The sequence below is a fragment of the Lagopus leucura genome, unplaced genomic scaffold (genome assembly GCF_019238085.1).
Source record: "Lagopus leucura isolate 7727_CA_CO unplaced genomic scaffold, USGS_WTPT01 Super-Scaffold_810, whole genome shotgun sequence".
NCBI lineage: Eukaryota > Metazoa > Chordata > Aves > Galliformes > Phasianidae > Lagopus > Lagopus leucura.
Window position 1 is genome coordinate 9134873 of NW_024962261.1, and position 23222 is coordinate 9158094.

At 45.3% G+C, this 23222-nt stretch overlaps 1 protein-coding gene across 1 annotated transcript in view; it reads right to left on the reverse strand.

Annotated features, from left to right (window-relative positions):
- Positions 1-15728, reverse strand: part of NRG1 (neuregulin 1) — a 170685-nt gene extending 154957 nt beyond the window's left edge. The window contains exon 1 of the mRNA XM_042866347.1: positions 15688-15728. The gene's annotated coding sequence lies outside the window, so the exon portion shown is untranslated. The remainder of the gene's footprint in view (positions 1-15687) is intronic.
- Between the last annotated feature and the right edge of the window lie 7494 nt (positions 15729-23222).

Consider the following 23222-nt stretch of genomic DNA (forward strand, 5'->3'; position numbering starts at 1 on the left):
TCTCCTCTCCTCTCCTCTCCTCTCCTCTCCTCTCCTCTCCTCTCCTCTCCTCTCCCTCCCTCCTTTCCTTGTTCTTTATTTGCACTTTTCCCACTGCTTGACATCCAGCTCAACAAATCCTCAACTGTCAGTTCCCCATACACACTTCTCTACCACCTCTCCTCTCTTCTTGCACACATTCTCAAGCTGCCTTCTCCCTGCAATTCCACAGCAGAGCTGTGGTTTGGGAATCTCTTTTCCCTCAGGGACTCAGCTGGGGCTGGAGACTCATCTCAGGCTTAGCACCAAGTGGCAGCATTCTAGGGCTGTTGGCACAGTGCTGGACAGGAAAACTTTATCTAAACTAACTCCAAGTGTGAATCTGTGTTCTTCAGTTAAACTACAGTGCGTGGATAGTGGAAATAAAATGATGCTAATTTTAGTCAGTTTAGAGCTAGATAAAAAATAATTAAAAAATCCAAGTGGTGATTGAATACAGGTTAGTGAATGCACTTTAAAAGCTCATTTAGATGAGCTTTCCAGGTGTCCCTGCAGAATCGGGCTGCTCACTGCAGGCACTTGCCTTCCAGACATGCATGAGCAGTGCCATTACTGCCTCCAGCCAATCCTCCCTACTGGATGCCTGAGCAAGGGGGCAAGAGAGCAGGGCTCAGTGCTGCTGTTCAGAAACACTGCACAAAGAAAACACAGCCTCTGCTTCCAGCAGCTCCATCCACCTGAGAACCAGGAACAAACCCAGCCATCTCACAGCTATATCCCAAATTACAAGGCACAGAAGTGTAACATTTTTCCTATAAACCTACTGTTACAAGAAGCCTCCTCAAGAGGTAACATCCATTCTGGCAGCAGTACATACACTTGCAGAGTGCTATCAAAGCTCCACCACTCCTCCACACCTCACCTCTATGACTGAAGCCTCTTGACTGATGCTATATCCACCCTGATACTGTTCCACTGAGTTCCATGCTGGTACCATACGAGGACAACACCTCAACTCCCTCCCTGTTCTGGTAGGTAAAGGAGAGGAGCAAATTTCTGAAAAAAGACTTCTGAAATGTACTGCCTTGTTAAAGTTTCATGACCCACTATGCTGCTAAAACTTTCAGTGTTAAAGAATAATGACATAAAGCTTTATCCTTTTTTTTTTCTCTTTTTCTCTTTTTTTTTTTTTTTTTTTTTTTTTTTCCCCCTATAAATCTGTTAAGTTCAATCTACTGATCAATTTAAACATCATCCTGGAATTATGCTACGGTAAAACAAATCTGCATTTAGAGAATAAATGGAATTGATTCACTTCTGGAGCACAAGGCCTTCTTAAATGAGGTATTTAAATTTAAACCCAATCCCTCTCTGAAGAAGCACCTGGTAATTCACTTTTTGGATCAAATTGCATCTCCACAAAAACTTTATGACCTCATATGGTCTTTCCACCCCCACATCCCTCCCTAGAAACATTATGTACAGCATGCTCCAGGCAAAGGGGTTTGTTAGAAATGTAGATGGTGGTGCAAGCACCAGAGCACTGAGAATGTGAGAAATGGGCAGATGCTGGAGGATGGACTCCATGAGCTGCTGGTGTATTAATTCCTGGTCAAGTTCGTATCCTATGCTCCTGCTTGACAAATCCTCCATGCCTGATCTTTTCCCTTCTCAAGCACATACTCATCCCCCACTCCATCCTCAAGCATGTTCCAGCACCCAACTATCCTGACCAAATGCTGGGCTAGACTGGCATCCCATCTGCCATGGTGGGTGTCAGGGAAAAGAGATAAGAAAAAAATTACAGAATCACAAAATGGCCAGGGTTGGAAGAAACCTCAAGGATCACAAATCTACAACCCCCTTCTCACAAACAGTGCCACCAACTTCCCCATTTAGTACTAGACCAGGCTGCCCAGGGCCCCATCCAATCTGGCCTCGAATACAGCCTTCTTTTCTCCACACTGAACAAGCCCAGCTCCCTCAACCTGTCTTCAAAGGGAGGCGCTCCAGCCCTCTGATCATCTTTGTGGCCCTCCTCCGGACCCTCTCCAACAGCTCTCTGTCTTTCCTGTATTGCGGGTCCCAGGCTTGGATGCAGTACTCGAAGCGGGGCCTCACTTCAAGGGCATAGTAGATAGGTACAATCACCTCCCTGTCCCTGCTGGTCACCCCTCTGCTGATTTGCTTTCTGAGCTGCAAGAGCACACTGATGGCTCATATTCAGTTTTTCATCCAGGACCCCTAGGTCCTTCTCTGCAGGGCTGCTCTCAAGGACCGCTCCTTCCAGTCTGTATGGATGCCTGGGATTCCTCCAGCCCAGGTGCAAAACCTTGCACTTTGCTGTGTTGAACCTTAAATCACAGAACAAATCAGACTGTGACACACCTTACTGTGGCAAGATCTTCCAGGTCAAAGAGTTGCAGAGAGGAGGTATTGCTGGACACACTTAGGAGCCTTTGTTGTGAGAGGCAGATGTGCAAGCTGCCTCTCTTCCCTCCTGGTTGGACCCTGGGGGAATCTGGCACAAATAAGTGGGTGTTCCACCAGAACGGAGATTGCAACCCTCAGGTAGTGTTACTGCAGCTAGCACTGCCCTGCTGATGGCCGGGAGAAGGGTGTGCAAACACTGTCAGGGTAATCCTGTTTTACCTTTTTTATCTTATCTGATCACTGGTTAGAGCTAGAGCTCACAACAGTGTTATGAATGGAAACAGCCTTGCTAACAAACTAGTTCTTAATCCCTCAAGTTGTTGCTTATCCCTCAGCTGCAAAGCAATTTACAGCTCTTATTTATGCTTGGGTTCTTTGGGATTGATTGGAAATGGAGTGGCTTTTCCCATGCAACTGAGAGCAAGAAACATCATGGAACGCATCATGACTTAAGATGGTCCTGCATCTGCCTGGTATTTCTTTCATGTGTAAAGGGTGTCGCTAACCAAGTACAGCTTTAAAAATAATATATCAAGGGGAACCCACTACTCTCAACATTACAGCACTTCCCTGCTGTAAGCATGGTGGGGAGATTTCTACTTTTCCATGAAGAGCTTGATTCCTAACACTATCAAAAGAATACGCATTTGTTCCTCTCAGAAATATTAATACAGAGTTAAGAGTTATTTGGGAAAATGCACTGCTTTCTCAGAGCAGCTATCAGTTTTGTTCTTTAAAGGCAGCAGTGCTTTCCAACTCTGTGCCATCCAGCTGTTCACACATTTCACAGGACCACTCCCTGAGGAGGGCTGGTCCAGGAGCTCCAGAGTTTTTATGGAACAAGAAGTTAAAAATGGCTTAGAAAAGAAGACTTTCCTTTCAATGACACTTCACCACTGGAGGAATTCACTGATGTAATATAACCCGAGAAGGCCTCAAACTTTCTAAAAATTAACTCCTCTCTTGCTGAAGTCATGAGGGGCGGTGTGTATGTTTGTGTCTGCACAAGTCTACATATATGTTTGCACTAATCTTACTCCAGAATAACTCTAGAAAGAAAAAAATGCTTTTATTTTCTTCTTGCCAAAGCTATGTAGATGAGAGTAGAATGGTTAAAAGATAGCAATTCCCTGAGCTAAAGAGGATAAAATGAAGAAGATTCAGAAACACCTAGAAATGTATTACTCATGGGCTGGCTGTGTTAAGCATTTGCCCTAGAAGAAAATTTTCAATATTTAATTCAATTGTCTTTCTCTTCCTATCATCTCTAGCCCAGCAGATGTGACGCAGTGCATCATTTCAGTTTCTTCCAAATACTGTTTCTGCAGGACAGAAGTCCATCTTATCCTCAGTTTACAAATTCTGTAGTGCCATTGACTGCATTTCCACTGGGCACCTTCAGGATTTGCTAAAAGACACTTGGGAGGTTCAAAATCCACAGGTACCCATACATACTGAGAGAAGAGGAAATCTAACTGCAAGCACACTATCTTCTGCTCTCACACAATCCTAGCTACCTCCACTTATGTGAGTGTGTAAGCAAGCCCTCAGATTGCGTTCTGCAAACAGTCTCCCTAGTTTTCAAGGAGTTTCATGCATTCCTGACAGGTCTACCAGCTTGCAAGTCAGCTGGACAAACGGGTTCCTCACAGACCTTTACAGTGCACAGGACAAGCAGATGTATGGACACAGTCACCTGACCACCACCTATAATAAGCAGTGGGGTTTTGAACCACTGTTCTATGGGCTATGTTACCCTTTCAATTGCACAGGTGATTCTGCAGCTAGTCTTTGCCCAGCCCATGGACTTTCTCTGCCAGTTGATGGAAGCTCTTTTTCCTCTAGAGGTCTGACTGAAAATCAGCAGCAATTTTTATTCCAACCCATCCCATGCATACAGGTTCCTGGGATGCATTTAAGGAAATTTTCCTGCACTGAAGCAAGCTGGCATCACAGTCCATTCTTTGCCACTTATGCACACAGTGAAAGGGCTCTCTAAAGAACATATGTTCTTTATAGCTCAGAAATAGATGGAAACTCTGACAATGGGCTGCCTTGTGATCCTATGTCTGATGTCCCTGGAGCGTGCAAAGTGACTAAATGTCCTGGGACCATGGGAAGGAGAGCAATACTTCAACTCAAATGATACTATAAATCAGAGCACCCTCTGGACTACTTTATTTCATGGTGGAAATGGCAGAGCATGAACAGCCACCACGCCAAAGCACTGAGCAGCTTTCAGTGCTGGAGAGGGACTACCAAAAGTGTATGGCTTCATTTCTCCAGGTCTGAAAAATACCTTGCACAGGAACTCAGAGGCCAAACGTTGTGTGACACAAGAAGACAAGGTCCCCAAATGGTTTTTGTTTATGCAAGCATCAGAAAAGCTTGCAAAAAGAAGTAATTTCATATATCTTCCTGCCATTCCATCTAACTGACATGCTGACATAGTTTGCCCTTTTTCCAGCTTGATGGAATTACCTCCAGGCAAGCACACTATGGCAGTCAGTACTCAGCACAACACATTACAGAAGAATCAACAAAATTTTTGGGAAATGAAGGAAAAACAAACACTGAAGAATCAATCAGTAGGTGCTGAAGAGGAGAGGAACTATCCAGACTTGGTAGATTACTTCAGCTTTGATGATGCAAGCAAAGTTGAGTTGAAGGAAAGCCACTGATGTCTGGACTGAACCATGAGAAACATCTATGGGATGCAGCTATCCTCTATTGTCCTCAGTGTCTTGGGAATCTCTCTTGAGCAATTTCTCTAAAGATGAGCCAGTGTCACTGGCAGCTCTGCAATTATTTCCATACCATTAAAAAAAGACAGTGCTCAGATTAAGCTACTATTCTCTCATCATCTTTAAGAAATAATACTCCTTCCCCTGATCTTTCTTGTGGTCAGTGGGGAAGATGACATCACCTTAGCACCAAGCTCTGCCTTCATTCTGCTGTTAGGTACAGCTTCAATTGTAGCCAAGGAGCTAGACATACTGTGCCTGGGGACTAGAAATAATCTGATTATTGTCACTGGCTTCTGCCATTTGTGTGTGATCTGGAGAAGGGATGGGGCAGAGAGCAGGCAGAGGACAAGAGGAAGAACACCAGTAGTTTAGAGCATTGAGTTCCAGCTTTGTGGAACAGACATCAGCTGCAAGAGACCCTGCTGGAGAAATGCTGACCACTTTGTGGAAGGACAGGCCCTGATTCTATCCAGGCTCCTCACCCAAATGGTCTTCACTGTGAGAGTGAGGATGGAGAGCAGCGAGAGGCATTCTTCCTACAGATGGGAGAAATAATAAAGGAAAAGGAAGGAGGAGTGGGCAAGAATTAAAAAAAGTATTTATCTGTCTTAAGTAGCTCCACATGAATTTTTGAATAAATATTTTTGAAAAAACTTTTTTTCCCAGCTAATTTATTGAAATAGTTTTCCAGTTTCTGACTTTGACAACACTTCACAGCCAAGAAAAGTTTTGCTAAGTCTCAGCTTCTCTTCTGCAGACAATTGGTTTCTTTTCTCCATAGTTTCTGTTGCCATCTAGTATGTGAACCTAGCCTTTCACACATTTGCAGCACCCTCTCAAGTGCTATGCACAATGCTGAAGAGAAAAAAAATCTTCAAACAAAATGTATCAACAACAACTACAATAGGATGAGGCCAGGATCGCTGAAATCTACAATGTTAAGCCTGCCAATAATTTGTGCAGAAAGTCGAACCAGAGACCTGTCAAATGCAGGAAACCCCACCCATCCAGTCTGCATTCATCCCAGAGCTTTTGGTTGAGGTATAGCACGTAATACATATCAATCCCAGCCTCAGATTCTATGAGTGACAGAATATTTCCCACATGCCTAGGCAAGTACTTCCAATGTAGAAATGCCTTCTATCTGTTTTGTTTGTTCTTCCAGCGCCTTTTACCTGGCTTCATTACTGTGCTGGCACCTCCATTCATTCTCCCACAGCTTTTAGAGTTTGCTTTACACCTCTGCATCTCCAGTCCACTCTTTCCAAGAACAGGTCCAACCAGAAACTTACATGTTTTCATGCTAGCCACCTTCTTCAAAAGTAACTTCTTTGCTGGTATGGTTCACTGGGTGAGGCAGAGGGTGCTGCAAATGGTACGGTTCACTGCAGAAGTGCAGCAGAGGGTGGAAAAAAACCAAAAACAGTAACAAAAACAAACAACAACAACAACAAAAAAACACAAGAAAAGAGCCACTGGCAACCCTAGGACACAAATCATATTTTTCCCACTGAAATATTGTTCCACTGCAGCCAGTGCCACTGCAATAGGCAGTGCCTCCAGAAACTGGGAAAATAATCTTTCCATGTGCCAAAAAACAGAATGTGAAATGAGCTCATGTTTTCTGTACATTACCTTCTTATCTCTGGATAGGTCACACTTCAGGAAACATGATGGTTTGTGGAAAGAAGTTAGAGACAGAACTGGGAGACTTGGTTTCTGCTCTGGGACCAGACCGATGTGGTGTGGCTTTGGGCATGCAGGTTCCTGGGCAAGGGGAGCTTGTTCTCAGCTAAGCTGGTTTCAGTGAGAGGAGTTTGAAGGATGCAGAGTTCAGTTAAACCTCAAAGCACTACAGTGACACAAACAATATCAATTTAACTTGGCACAATTCAAGGATATATTGGAGGAGTGCTGTGCCCAGGCCTGGAGCCCCCAGATAGAGAGCTGTTGGAGATGGTACAGAGAAGGGCCACAAAGATGATCAGTGGGCTGGAGTACCTCCCCTATGAAGACCTGCTGAAGAAGCTGGGCATGTTCAGCGTGGAGAAAAGAAGGCTGTGGGATGACCTCATTGCAGCCTTCCAGTACCTAAAAGGAGCCTACAAACAGGAGAGGAATCAACTCTTTGAAAGATAGTAGATAACAGCAGGACAAGGGGAAATGGTTTTAAGTTGAGGAGAGAAGATTTAGGTTGGATGTCAGGATGTCTCTCTTTAGAGAGAGAGTGGTGAGGTGCTGGAACAGGCTGCCCAGAGAGGCTGTGGATGCCCCGTCCCTGGAGGTGTTCAAGGCCAGGTTGGATGGGGCCCTGGGCAACCTGGTCTGGTATTAAATGGGGAGGCTGGTGGCCCTGCATGTGGCAGGAGGGCTGGAGATTCATGATCCTTGAGGTCTCTTCCAATCCTGGCCATTGTATGATTCTGTGATTCTGTGACACATGCAAAGAAGTACTCACAGTATAACTAGCTCTATTCCAATTATAATGCAAAAAATCAGAGTAGCTTTCAGTATTGTTTCATATGCAAGTGCAATACATTGTCAGAATAAGTCCTCTTTTTTCTCCTTTTGGAGTCCAGTGGATGTCTCCAAAGGGAAACTAAAGACTCTGTCACTGAAGAAGACAAAAATCCTAATAAAATTCACACAAACCCCTACGTGCACAAACACGTAATCTTCCAACACTGGATTCAAAATCTAACTCTTCTAGCAGTAGCTGCAGTGGGAACAATCTATCAATCACCTGTGCAAGCTGATGTTACCAGGACTCTGTTTAGTTATCTCAAATATGCATTCATGCTTCTGTAACTGTCTTCAGAGGGATTAACCATTAGCCGTAAGACATGGCATGTGGTTGACTCAGGGGTGAAATGAAAGCTGTTAATGCAGGAGAAAGCCATTGAGCAAGGCTGAGCCTGAATCTAAGTGCTGAATGCCAAGCCCCAACTGCTTGACTCGGATTCCCCCTGCTTACAGAGGTGGAAGGACCATCAGTTCATAAAACCTGAGAAACAGATGCACAGGGAGAATGAGGAAAGATTCCCAAATGAACTGTCACAGTTAGATTAATGTCACTCTCTTAATCTCAGACCTGTGATCAGAACTAGGAGGAGTCAAGCGGTTTACAGTGAACAAACTTGGCCAATTTCTCCCCAGATCTAATGCTCTCAAAGAAATGATACAGATAGAAATGCAAATATAGACACAAACAGTGTTCTGCGTACAACTAAACTGCCAACAGTTACTCCAGTTGTGGTTTGTGTTAAATCTGTTAAATCTCTCAGTTTGTTGCTGCCTTAACGTTCCTTTTATGTTTTTTCTCCATTAACAGAAGTTGAGCAGACAGGAAGGATGAGAAGAAGAAGGAAGTGTGGAAGGCTGGATGGAAAGGAGGAAGAGTTGGAAGGAAAAGGAGGCAGGGAGAAAGGGAAAGAAGGAAGCAGGGGTAGAGAAAAGAAAGAAGGAAGGAAGAAAACGACACATCAAAGAAGAACTAATAGACTTGGAGAGGACAGATGGATGGGAGGGAGAAAGAGAGTAAAGAAGAGGAGAAAAAAGAAGGAGGAAAAGAGGAATGAAGAGAAGAAGAAAGAGAAGGTTACAAGCAGACTTGCTCTCCAAGTTGCCATCTCCTCATCGCCCTCCGTTACCGTCAAAGGCTCCCATAGCCAGACGACCGCCTCCCCGCACTAGCGCAGCTCCCGCACGGCGCGGCCCGGCCCCCCCCCGCTCCCCGCGCGGAGCAGCGCGCTCCCGCCGCACCCTCTCGCGGCCGCCGCCGGCAGCGGCACCTCGGCCCGCGCCCCGCCGCAGCCACCCGTCCTCTGCTCCGGGAAGCAGCGGGCTCCCTTTCCCCTTCTTCGCTGTGAGTTTGGTCATCGTTATTATTTTTTAAGCGGCACTGACACAGACGAGCATCGCTCAAAGGCACCCTGAGAAAGCGACGAGGTGCGTTTCCTTTCCTTGCTGCTGCTCTTCCTCCTGACTACAGTCCCGACATGGGCACCCTCATTCTTCCAGCACAGGTCTTATACCGTGTGCTTTCTGGGGCTGTAACAAGATCACACCCTCCCCCCCGCACCTCCCCCCCCCCCAGCCACCCAGGGTATTTGCGGGAGCAACGGAGGGTTAACTGAAATACTTTAAGCACAGTGAGGCAGTCCTTTGTGCAGCTAGAATGACTCACACAAAATATTGACACTTGGTTTGTTTTCTTGTATCATAACGGAACATGATAAACTATCAGTACTGTTAAAGGCACATTCACTCTTGTTACTTTTGGAGTGTTAACAAAACACTGATTTGGTAAGAATTTGTAGCATTTCCAGAGCTTCTGACACTCTGCAAGACGATTGTTCTTAGCTGTTTTGCTCTTGGTTGTAAGTACCTGCCTCAAAGGAATATCGGATGCTTAGGGACAGATTACAAGGAGGAGACGGGGGAGGGAGATGGCTGCAAGAAAATTTTCCACAGTTTGGCACTTGGCTCTTTTCTTTCAGAGCCACAAATTGCCACCGATGTGACTAAAGTTGACATTCCTGTCCTCAGGATGCTCAGCTGCTCTGTGGTGTGATTGTGGCTCCCTCAAACAGTGCTGAAGAAGTCTTCTAAAAAATTAACTATGTTGGCCCTTTTTTTTTTTTCCCATGAGAGCTGCCTCAACCTGTTTTGTTATTATTTTCATTTACAGTTAGTGCATTTCCAGAAATCCAAGAAGAGAAGCCCACAACTGCAAAAAGAATTGAGTCTCAGCTTTGCCAGGGATTAATGTTTTAAAATCCCTACATGGCTTAGCAGATCTTGGCATTTCTATACCAAAGATAAAATTTTTTTTTTAGCCTTACCCAGCCACCAATATTTGCACAAAGTTCAGAACGGTTTCTGCATGTATTTGACATAGGGAATGTCCTTCTGTACACAGGCAGTATTTACTGGACAACAGTACTGGTATGTCCTCACAATTTTATTTGCATTCCCATGGCTACAGTCAAGTAGTACTTGCAGTGTTAAGTCAAAAAAGATTGAATGATGACTAATCTCATTTATTCACAAAACATGAACATACTCGCATGCTTTTTAAAGGATTCATTCTCAAAATTGCTCTGAAGATTGCATGGAATGTTTGGAGCATTCATGCACTGCACACAGGTGGAGAGGCCTTCCTCTCAGAAAAATCTACAGGCATACCAGTACAGCATAAATACTTTGGCTCAGAAACACCAGGAGAAGCTGTCACACCTTCCAAACAATGGTTTTCATCTAGAATTGGACAGCTTTTACCAGAAACCACAGCTCTCATGCCATCTCCAAGGCTCTTGTCTTTGGTTCCTGTTAAAACCTTGACCTGCTTCCTGACCTTTCTTTATGAATGCTGAGTATCAACTTAAATTTAGCAATTCTCAGATTAAGCTGTGAGCCCTCCCAGCCAAACCCTGAAACACAGCCCTGTCCTCAGTCTGACCAATGCCATTTCTTCCTCCACCAACTAAGCCTGCAAACAGGATGAAGTCAAAGGTGATGCTCAGTTGCACTCATCCCATCTGAACTTGCTGTTTATTCCGTTGTGCAGTTGCAAAGCTCTAGCATTTTGTCCAACACTACATTAAATTTCTCACCAGGAGGTACTTATTTTCAATGTCGATGACCCTGATCTCCCTCTGTTGGGCTCTGTAAACACAGATGTGTTCAGAACCATGTTTCTGAGGTCACCTCACTGAAATGATGACTGGGACTCATCTTTGCTTCTCATCTTTCTTCTCCGCACCAAATTTGTCTTCCTGCACCAGCTGCTTACAGACCCCTGCTACTCCTGCCATTGCTGCTGAACTAAAGAGTGGCTGGCAAAACCCAGAGTCTGCTGCTTAATCTTTACACTCATCAAGGTGTTCTTAGGAATAGCTCATGGTCTTCATTCTCTGTCTACTCAAGCCCTGAAGCCTCTTCAAAGCACTTGACAATGAGGCTGGGCAGCCATGAACTGGTGCACCACCTGGTTTACACAGGTCTTCCACAGAGGGATTTTCCCCAAACTGATTATTTTCTGTCACCTCACTAGCACCACTTTATGGGGTCCGAAACCAAGGTCAATGCGGCAGAACATTCAAGAGCTGACATGGTTGGATATTAGGAAACTTTCTTCTCAGAAATAGTGGTGATGCAGAGGCACAGGCTGCACGGGGAGGTGGTGAAGTTACCATCCCTAGAGGTGTCCAAGAACCGTGTGATTTGGCACTGAGGGACGTGGTTAGTGGGCGTGGTGTGGGCTGCTGGTTGCACATGGTGATTCCAGAGGTCTTTTCCAACATTAATGATACTGCTATTCTATGGTGGGCCCAGTACCAGGCTTCTGACAAGTGCTGTAACAGCACTCTGAGACAGGAGCAGTGCCTAGGTGAGGGCAGGTCTGGAGGCAGCACATCACAATTTCAGGGGTTTCTCTGCCCTGGCACTTCAAGTACACTGAGAGTGCCCTGAGAAGCCAGGAAGATTTGTTAAGCCTGTCTGCACACTCAGCTGGCACAGCACATCAGTGAAATCATTTGGAGAAAAGCTGGAAGCTTCTGTCAATTCTTAATACTCCCTCCTCAGTTTTCCACTCTCTGTACTTACCATAGCCTGGACTGCCCAGCTGAAGGAAGATATGATCACTTTGGACTTCATGCAAGCAATCAATTTGTTCAAGATCATTTGAAGTGAGGGGAAATTGTTCTTTTACATAATTTTTGTGACTAAGAAACCAAGCCCAAGCTTTTGTTACCAAGCCCAGAGCTCAGATTCCACCTGGATAATGAAAAACATGATTTTTTTTCTGTATTGCCAATGCGTAGCCGAGCAGTACAGGCCAAGCCTGCTTATATATATATTTATATTTAAATAATTAATCATCTTCTCTAACAGGAGTTCTGGAGCTCCCTAATTATTAGTGAGAGAATGTAGCAAAGAAACATCTTTCATACATCCACTTTTTAAAATAATAAAGATGATTCTTAACCTTGTATCTGTTTTCCAGTATATGAACGCTTCTTGACAAGACACTGAAAGGAAACATGAAATAAGCAAATTAAGCCTATTGAAGCTACAATCAGGAAAACAGCCATAAACAAAAAAATAATGACTTTTGTGCTAGTGCACAGATGGTAAAACTTGGTTGTAAGGTGCTGTTTTTTCACATGGAAGGAAGCCCATGAGTGGAGGAGGTAAACTACTGATAGAGCAGAATGCAGCACAGAAAACAGCAATTCTTGATATACTTTCATTTAAGAAAGTAGGGCACTAAAAAATAAAACTCTTCCATTACCTCTTCAGCTGCACATTCTAAGCACACTCACTGATCATCAGGTGCTTAATATCTCACTGCAGAACAGTATCAGTGAAAAGGAGAAACTGTGGTTCTACCAAAGTCGGGAGGTCTTCATATCATTGCCAGAACACAACGTTAGTCAATGTGTGTAGTCCAATCATTAATTTGAGCTCTGATGTGCTTATCAGAAAGAAAAGAAGCCAGATGCTTGAAATGCAGAACTTCTGCTCTACTATTGTTCCCCTATATTCAGCACTCGTGAGGCCGCACCTGGAGTACTGTGTCCAGTTTTGGGCCCCTCACTGCAAGAAAGATATTGAGGCCCTGGAACGTGTTCAAAGAAGGGCAACAAAGCTGGTGAGGGGTCTGGAACACAGGGCTTATGAGGAGAGGCTGAAGGAGCTGGGAATGTTCAGCCTGGAGAAGAGGAGGCTCAGGGGAGACCTCATTGCTCTCTATAACTTCCTGAAGGGAGGTTGTAGTGAGCTGGGGGTCGGCCTCTTCTCTCGTGTCATTAGTGATAGGACCAGGGGGAATGGTTTCAAGCTACGGCAGGGGAGATTCAGGCTGGGCATGAGGAAGTATTACTTTTCAGAAAGGGTGGTCAGGCACTGGAATGGACTGCCCAGGGAGGTGGTGGAGTCACCGAGCCTGGGGGTGTTCAAGGAAAGACTGGATGTTGTGTTGAGGGACATGGTTTAGTAGGAGCTATTGGGAATAGGTGAACGGTTGGACTGGAAGATCTTTTAGGTCTTTTCCAACCTTAGTGATTCTATGATTCTATGACTACACTGTGCATTAACCAACATAACTAGTCTTTCTCTTCTGAAGAACTAATTCATTTTCTAAGGTTCCCCAAAACAGAAAATATCCACAAAAAAGAAGGTAGTTATGGTTTATAAATGCAACGTCACCAGCATGACATTATTTCTTTGTGAGTCAAATGTACAGAGATGCCTTACACTGTATTTCAATGTTCCCATTAGATACTGTACCTGCAATCACTGCACACAACTCAGCTACGCACGCGAATTACCGCACGCACTCATCTCAGAAGGAGTGGGATTTTAATTACATAAGGTAGAAGAATGCACAGTTCTTGCCCACACAGGAAACTTTTGACTAGTAATGTCAGGTATGGATGAAGGCGGTACTCTTTCATACCAGCAAAAATATTCTGGCACTTTGGAAAACTGAGTTAAACACTTGCCAGAAAACTGGACTCTTTCTGTTTAAAACACTGTCATATTTTGGCTTGACAGTATGCAAGCTCTCAGGACTTTTAGCAAAGCCTGAGAACCCAGGCTTTGCCTAGGTTTAACCCTCTTTTGGTGAACCTCAGACTACACTTGCCACCACCCAGCGTTTCAGGCAAAACACTTTCCATGGCAGACATGCTCAGACCACAGCACCAGAGATAGATGCAAATACCCAAACTCCAGGTGATAAATGCCAGCGCATCCTCCATACTCTTATTACTCTGATTTCCCCACGAGGTCCCAAAACCTCTGTCTAGTTCAGACTCAGGATGGCTGATTTGCCCAGTAATAGCCCCTCTGGTTTGGCAGTTCTTTCTCATTCTCCCCACTGGCTGGCACAACTGCCCAACCCAAGGAAGCTGCACCTCCTGCCCCAGCCACCAGAGACTGCCCATGCCTCTCATACATACAGCAGCCCTGCTCTGCTAGAGGCAGCAAGCTGCCCACAGAGAGGAGAGCTCTTCTACAAGAATGGGATGGGACATGGCAGGACCCTGAGGAGCATACAGCCAGAAGTTTACCTCCCTTATATTCTCTTGACAGTGATTTCCTGTCATAAATCCTCCAGCATGTTTACCATCTTCATGTTTTCTATGTCAACCCCTAAAACAAACAGAAAATCCTGAACACCCCAAATACCCCAGCTGTGACTGATAAGTCTGCCAAAGGTTTTAATGCTTCAAGAGACAGACTCCTAATGGATTGAGAGAGAGAGACAGTAAGAAGTCAAACGAAGAGTTCATCCTCAACTTGGTGTACCAAGGGAAAACTCCCCTGCTCTCTCCATTTTTCGTTTATGCTCATCGCTGAGCAGAAGCTGGGTGAATGGGGTGTGATATCGGGGGAGCGGATATCTGTCTCTAAAGAGGCACAGAGAAGAGGATGCCCTGAGCAGAGAAAGTTTTTAAAGATTATTAGCCCAAAGGGATAACTGCTGTGTCTGAATCACACACATCCTCCCTGAGGACTGGTGATTAAAGTCTAGAGCTGCATCACGTTTGCCATGATGCACTAAGCAGAATTAACTCAGGTATGTTTAAAGAAATTAGCCCCTTGGGGCTTTCTGTTTCTCCATTTAGTGGAATAAAAAAGCAAATAAACAGCCAAATCAGGCAACTGACTCTGCTCTTTTAAAATAATTTCCCACCGGCAACAAAGAATTCAAATAAACAGTCTGACCAAAAACTCCAGGCACATGTTGCTGCTGCAAAAACTCTCTCTACGCATGCACCTCTAAAGCTTTCTGATAAACTAGGTGGCATAGCATGAGCACTTTAGGAAAAGCATCATGTACTTGTCCAGCACTAAGGAGTCTTCATTGACTGAGGTGTTTGGCTGAGTGAGGCAGCTTGCACGGCTGCAACCCTGCCTTTGGGTAGGTCCGCAGAGTCCTGAGCCTGTGCACACCTACAATTAGGGTCTTAATGGCACAAACCCCTGCATGTAATACGGAAGAGGCATAAGACAAACAACACGTGCTGCAAAACGAGCAAAAGGTCCTCTCTGATCATCCCTGAGTAAATAGCTGCAAGTTTAAACAAAATACCCGGCACGAAAGTTTGCCATCTGTTCAACTCAGCTAAGTGATTCCTGGGGAAGGAAAGGGGGAGAAAACGCGTTTTGTAACGGGAGATACGCACTACCACCGCCATCGCTGGGGAGAAAAAAAGAAAAAAAAAAAAAAAAAAAAAAAAAAGGAAAAAAGCAAAAAAGAATAAAGAAAGAAAAGAGAAGAGCAACAGCTGGCCGAGAGCCGCTCAGGGTTCCGGGGTCGGCGGGAGGGAGGGCTGCAGACCGGCTCCGCTCGGGCAGCCGAGCAGCTCCGACCACGCCGCTCCGCGGGCAGCCCCCGGCGGGACGGGCCGGGACGGGAGCCGGGGCAGCAGCGCCCGCTGCGAGCGGCCCCGCGTCTGCCGGGAAGAGAGCGGTGGATCCACGCAGGCGGCCCCCGCACCTGCCGAGAGCTTACCTGTGGAGGAGCCGGGCGCCTGGCCCTCCTCCGTGGGAGCGGGCTTCTTGCCGGGCCCTTTGCCTTTCTTCCCCTTCCTGCCTTTGCCGTCTTTCTTCTTCTCGACCATCCCAGCTCCGGGCGGCCCCGCGCTCTCCGCGGTTGCCGCCGTCGTCCCCGCGGCCGCCCCCTCCGCCGCCGCCGCCGCCGTCGACTCTCGGAGCGCCCGTGGCTCCAGCATCGCTCTCGCCCGCTGCCGCCGCCTGAGACTTGGAGCAACGAGTTCCTTGGAAGTTTTTGGAAACTCCTCTCCGGGCCTTTTTTTTTTTTTGTTTCACACCCCTCCACCCCCCTGCTCCTCCTCCACCCCTTCTCCCCCCCCTCCCCCCCCCCCCCCCCCCCCTTTTCTTTCTTTCCTAATGACAATAATAATAATAATAAACTCCAGCCTACATACACACCCCCTCGGCACACGCCGCTCCAGTGCCCGCCCCGGGCACCACACGCTTGCTCTCGGGAGGAGCCTGCACGGCCCAGGCCCCGGGGAGGGCGCAGGCACGGCGGTCCCGGCGGGGCAGGGCAGGACAGGACGGGGCGGGGGTCGGGGGCGGGTGCTGCAGCCCGAGGCCGCCCCGCCGGCCGGCAGAGCACCGCGCTCGCCGCGAAGGCGGGCGGCTTTGCCGGCAGGCGACCTGCGGCAGGTCCGGAGGAGAGGCGGGGGCCTCGCTGGGAGGCGCGGGGCGGGGGGAGCGAAAGGCGGGTGCAGCTGCGGTAAGTCCTCAGGGTGCTTGCGTGCTCCCATTACGCACCTGCTTAAGCTGTAGCTTCCTGCGGGGTTTAGCGGCGGTGCCACCCCCCGGCTGCGGCGGATGCTCTGGGAAAAGGGGATTTGCAAGGCTGGAGTGCAGTGCTGCACCTGGTGCCGAGAGCGGGGATCCTGCCACGGGAAGATCCCACAGCGGCGGGCGCTGGCAGTGCGGATCCGTTCCCACCCGTGCGCTGTGGCACCGTGCTAAGCCCCGCACCGCAGGGAGGTGAGCGAGAGTGGGTCAGGTAAAGCTGCTCCCACATGACAGCGCACCCGGCGCAGCCTTCCCTGAGAGAGCTCTGAAGTACGGGCGGCAGTGGAAATACACCGATCTGAACTTCGCTGTCATCTCTTAAAACTTGTCAAGAATCTTAGTGTAGTTACTTGGCTAATGTGAGGCACGTTCCCTGCTGGTGCAGGTAATTGCACCACTAGGCAGGAAACATGATACTCTGAGAAGTTACAGAAGGGATCCGCACAAACTGCTTGAAACGGCTCAAAAGAAGGTTTTCCACATAGGCTTGGAAAGGTCATGCAGTGTGGTAGAACAAATAGGATCAGAGCCTAAATCGAGGACTGCAACTTAGCAGTTCTTAGCGACTGATTCTTGAGGAGACTGTTCCATGTGTCCTTCACTCTGCAGAAAGATTTGGAACATACACCATGTACAAAAGATGCTACAGAGCTGTTTTTCAGTGGCAGTTGATTAAAAATAAAAATTAAGATTAAAATTAAAAAATCTTGCCGAGTTAGATCCCAACAATACTCCAGAACCAGTGCATGCTAAATTCTTATCTTCTCTGACTGAAAGTTTTAGGGTTCAGTTTTTCCAGATATTGCCCTGGAGCAAGAAGCTTTGGAAGGAAGCTGTGGTTAACCACTGATACTGGGACTTCAGTTTGGACTTTGGTACCAATAACAACAACAATAGGAAGAAAGAAAAAAAAAAGAAAACCAACCCCAGATCTGTTCCATGTGGTAAAGTAAGAGAGGCGGACAACATTGACTGCAAAGCAGTAAAGCAAAGAAATAGACATCCAAAATGTCTGGGTGGTGCAGCATCAGTGAACGAATCAGAACACACGCACACACACAAAAGGGACATGGGGACAATTCTTGACCCCAAAAGTTCTAGAAGAAACCTGCTGCTGAGCACAGCTCAGCAACAATTATTATTATTATTATTATTTTATTTCTTAATATGCGGTGTTATAACATCCTTTCGTAAATGTGCTGAACTGAGAATGAAGAAATAAACCAGGCGAGGAGGGGACAGAACGCGAATCTCACAGCACAGCACAGCTCGGCGCAGCCGGCGGCCGTACTACCTGCGGCAGTGGCTCGATTTCTCCTTAAGGGGTCACTACTCAGCAAGGAGGGAGCCCTCCACGGCTGAGTGTAAGGCGCTGCTCGGTGACAGTGTGCTGTTAAATAATCTCGCTATGACCAGGCTTCTGTGCTCTGCGGAGCTTGTGTGCTCAAGGTAAACATTACCTTCACGATACGCTCACTACTATTAGATTATCATCCCGGATAGTTATCAGCAGAGCCCTGAGCAGAACATGGTCTGGGCTGCCATCACTGGCTTTTTTGTAGTGTGTGTTACAGTCGGAAGACCCCAGGAGTCTGGAGATAGACCAAAAATTAAATAAATGCCAAATTCCTGACTACCTGGCACTGTCTCTACCAGAAATTGGAGTCGTTTATTGGGAAAACATACCAAGAATCTGTCCCTAAAGTAAGACTATTATTTCCAGAAGGAAGAACGTGATTAATTTTAGGCAATGCATCACAGATCTGCAGCAAAAAGGTGAGATTTACTTCTGCACACTGCAAGAGACGCAGATTTCTAACACCAAAGTCTGTCTTTTTTCCTTTTGTGCTGCCAGCTGTGAGGTGCCTTATCAAAGTTGGTAGCAACTAACTTAACAACGTGTTTAATAAAAAAAAAATAAATGTCTTTTTCCCCCTCCATTGTGGACTTGACAGAAGGTGGGCTTGACAGAAGCTGATCAGAAAACATGCAGCATAGCACAGTATTTTGAACTGCTACAGCATAGTTCAGTCTAGAGACCCTAGAGCACTTGATCAGTTCCCACATTCAAAGGCCATTTTGGACTTCCTGAAATAGAGGAATGTGATCCTTTATGACTTTTCCTTGCAGTAAGAACCATATCTCAGATGTGTTGCATGACCTGCTAAAGATTACAGAGATACCTGTGGAACAGAAGTCAAATTAGCACACACATCACTTCATTATAGGACAGGTAGAAGAGAGCTGTCCACTTCGCACCAACATGTAGCAGGTAGAGACCACATGTGGAGCTTTTTATCTTCTTGCTCTCTTCATCTAAGTTTTTTTTCACTGTAGAAACAAAGCTCTGTATGCTCCAGCTCACCCAGCTATTAGCAGTTGAGCTACTTTAGGCTTTGTGTAGTTGTTCACATCATGCATAGTGAACACAGAATGCTGCTAAGTCTGATTTTTCACTTACATAAACATCTTAACAAAATGCAATGCAGGGCAAATGAGACTGGCCAGTAAACAAAAATAAATAAAGACTCCACCAGAGTAACAAACAGTCGACTAAAATGTCAACAATCTGATTTTCTTTTGGTTCTTTACAAATATTCTGCTCATACAGAGGGTACTAAGCTACAGCCATTCTGAGATTCCGACACCCTACAGAAAAGAGTAAGAAGTGTTTAGAGATTGTTCTTTTTTTTTTATTGAAAATGCACAAACTGGTTCCTTAGTCAGTAAGGTTAGCCCCAGTCTCAGGCTGTTTTTCATGCAGTTGAAGGACTGCTGATTTCCTTTTCTAAATTTGATTTTCCCTTAAAACACATGAAGGTAAGTCATATTTTGGCCTTAAACCTGCATAAAAATAAAACCACTTTTTGCCGCTCAACTTACAGCAAGAAAATGGCATGCAACATCAGCATAAATGCAAATAAATGCTAAAGATGTATCCTAACTGTAACTGTGAATAAAGTATATTCTCTTTTTCAGTTGGACTTGAAAGTATGTTAGCAGCTAAGTACCAAATCTTTGACATCTGCTCAGTTGAGTCAGGACAACAGTAGTAGCTTTTGTTCAACTGACATTTTTGAAGATGCAAATCTTGATTACACAAAAGTATCCTAAGAGCAGTTTAAAGGTCAAGCTGACAAACCAACATCTTTGGCAACATCAGCGATCGTGACAGGTGATGACGTCCCATTAACGTCTCTGTTCAGGAAATGGCACACTTTGGAGTTGTTTGTACATGTGTCTGTATGTATGTTGCTACAAACAAGAACTGATAGTCTCCAATTTACCAACAACTTTTATGGACTCATAGTTCAGGAAACTATCACAACAAGAGATATGGATACTTTAAAATTTACAGTTTCAGAACTTTTTAGATCTTCTAATCACAAGTGCTAGTGATGTTAACATGCAAGGTGGAATGAATGAAAGAGAAAAGCATAGTGGACATAGGCTTTATCTTCTTTAAAGATGTATCAGTGTGAAATTTCTGCAGGCTTCTGAAAAACATAGAACCATCCAACCATTTAGGATGGAAAAGACTCTAATGCTCATTGAGTCAGACCATCACCTAACACTACTAACTCCATCACAAATCCACATCCCTAAATGCTGTATCCATATGTCTCTTAGATACCCGCAGGGATGGTGACTCCACCACTTCCCTGGGCATCCCACTTCAGTGTCTAACTGCACACTCCTTGAAGAACTTATTCCTAATCCCCAGTCCTCCCCTGGCACAACTTGAGGATGTTTCTTCCTGTACTAAATATTATCATGTTATAATCACAAATGTGACCCCTGACAATCTACCAAATTAAAAGATGTAGTAAGTGAAAATCTGTTCAGGGGGTAATTTTAGCAGGCCCGTTTACAAGGCAGTAAACTCCAGCACTGAGAGACTGAGAGATCTCTCATACAGTGGTGTGATCCCACTGATGGGGCTCTCATCACAATGTACTAAAATTTATTTTATATTTATTGAGAATTCATTTAATTTTTGTGCAGATGCTCTCACTCAGGACAAAATAAAAATCTTTAAGTTCAGACCAATTCACTTGGGTGGCTAATTAAGTCTAATCACATTAAGCTCACTTCTGATTAAAAATGCCGAAACAAAGCTTTAAGGTGGTTCGACAAATTCCCTTTAAGTGCACATCTGTTCTGGACCCAGACTGACGGTAATTCCTGTTATCCTGATGCACCCACAGGGAACACATAGGCCTTCCAAATTAGACCAGTTCTCTATGGGCATGAATCCATGGTGGTCTGTGCCTCATAACAGGCCAGCACACATCCCTCACCTCTGTGGCAGTGTGCCAAAAGGTACAACAGTCCCAGCACCTTTGAAGGCTGCACCCATGTACTCAAAAGCTTTACTTTGCCCAGAGGCTGCGGTCAAGCTGCCTCTGCCTCTGAGCTGACAAGAGCTGCAGGTGTTACTGTGTTTTGTCTAGTTCACTCCTCTGCAAGGTGGATGGTGCTGTGGCACTTCCCACCCTCCCTGTGACCTTCCTCTGCCCAATGGGCAATCACCAGTACAGAACTCCACCCTTCTGCAAGAGCAAAAGGATGCTCCTGATGGGAGGCAGTTAACCATGGTACATTATTATTCCAGTGTCATGGACCAAATCACTGGCTGAACCTAAAGGGTCTGCAAGGGCTCAGCTTCAGGCTACCCTTACCCCACAGAGCCTGTGGATCAATCAGCTTCCCTCTGGAGTCAATGAGTCCAGCCCAAGTATACTTAAGTGTGTTTTGCCTGTGCTGCCAACCAAGGCTGCAACAGCCTTATTCATGAGATTATCTCAGTGGAACGCAATCTGCATGGTATCTTGTCTCCAAAACACCCCTGTGGTCACGTGGGGAATCTAGAAGTCTCTTTCTTTATCAAAGACGGAAAGGAGTTAGAAAGGAGAAAGCATTTAGATGTAACAGCTCTCCTCTTTGCGGCTCCAAACTCAAAATGATCTGGTGATCAACAGAGTACCCTGAAGCAGGCACACAGGCCCTCCATTTACACAGCGCTGTGACTGCTCAATGCCTGGCAGTGGGATTCATGCGACGTCTGCTAAGCAGACACCCACCCAAGTTATGTGTTAGAAAGATTAACAATACAACGAGATGTCTGGGTGAAGCTTAGGACTTTTCAATACTTTCTCAGACCAAAATTGGAACAAAAATATTAGGAGAAAAAAAAAAATAAAATGCTGTAGGAAGCGAATGGCAACAGGGTACACTTCTTCCTTTCTGTCTATAGTAACAGTCAGTGGTAAAAATGCCTTCTCCCTGAGTAGAAGTCCAAGATCATGTCTGGAGGGATATAAATATATAAATGCACATCTCCCTTACCTCTGAAGTTACCCAGGCACTTAGGTACTCAGGCCACAGATTTTGCACCAGTAGAATACATAAGAAAGCAGAAAATGGAATTCAGACCACACTTTCCTTCATGTGAGCATTCTAGCCACTGCCATGCTTCCTCTGCCTCTGGGCCAGTGTGTGGATATACCAAGCATATTCTTCCATTCCTAAGCATACCATAAGGCAGGCACACAGATGTGTAATTTTTTTCAATGCATTCTACAGAGATATCAGCTAAATGTTCTGTTTTTAAATGCAGTAATAGTTGTTTTTTTTCCCCATTAATACACAATACAAAGGATGAGACTTCTTCCATCCACATACCTCACCACATTCATTCAGGATTCAGCAAATTCAGAACTGCTGTGATTCAGCTGCAGATCTTGCAGCCCACGGTGCTAAATGAACAGCAGTAAGCAAAAATACACTGCACATGGGAGGGGAGTCTCTGTGTGGGCTTTGTGTTCTCCATAACTCTTTTTACTGAAATCGTAAGCAGAAGTGAATACCCTGTTAGAAAGCAAGAACAGTCACTCCACCTTTCTCTTAAGGTCTTTCAACCAACAAAATAATTAAGATGTACTTAATTAAATTCTGAACCATTAGTAAACTTCCCTACTGTGCACTGTGTGTGTAAGAAATATATAGCAAATCCTGATAGTTTAGCTCAAGCTATAGTTTGTGTGATTAATTACTGTGTGTTTAAATCCCTGATTTAGCAGTCATCTTACTGAGCGTACAAGCATTTCTATGGCAACTCCTTTGCTTAAGGCACAGGCTTATGTACCTTTGAGAAATAGGGTTTGGGAAAGGCTCCTTCAGAAAATTTTCATGGCCTTTATAGGTAAGCACAACTTTGGTTAAAATCTCTCTGATAAAACTCTACTGCAGTCAAATTTTCTCAACTGAAACTTTTTTCTTTTCTTTTTTTTTTTTTAGTAATACCTTGTTTTCACCAAGTTGTTTCAGAAGGTGGATACACTTCCCATCACAGCCAAGCAGAAGATAATTTTGGTAGGCTCGCTTCAAAAAGAGAAATATGGTGTGCAGGGGTATCATTTCACACTGTGAAATAAGGATTGAAGTGAAAGGTTAAATGAGAAACTAGTCAAGTGATAAATTAAAGCCCAGGGAAATTCGGTTATTTCAAGCCTTCAAAAATAATGTTTTGAATATGTGTAAAATACAGTACCGTGGTCTGTAGGGAGGAGGGGGGGTGTTTCCTGCAGATTGGCCAGAGCAGAACTATGTTGTTGCATTCTCTGAAGCCTGCCACCTATTGGGTAAAAAATGCACCCCGAAATACATCTGCTCTGCAGTTACCCTAAGAACAAAGCATCAGGCTGGAAGCAT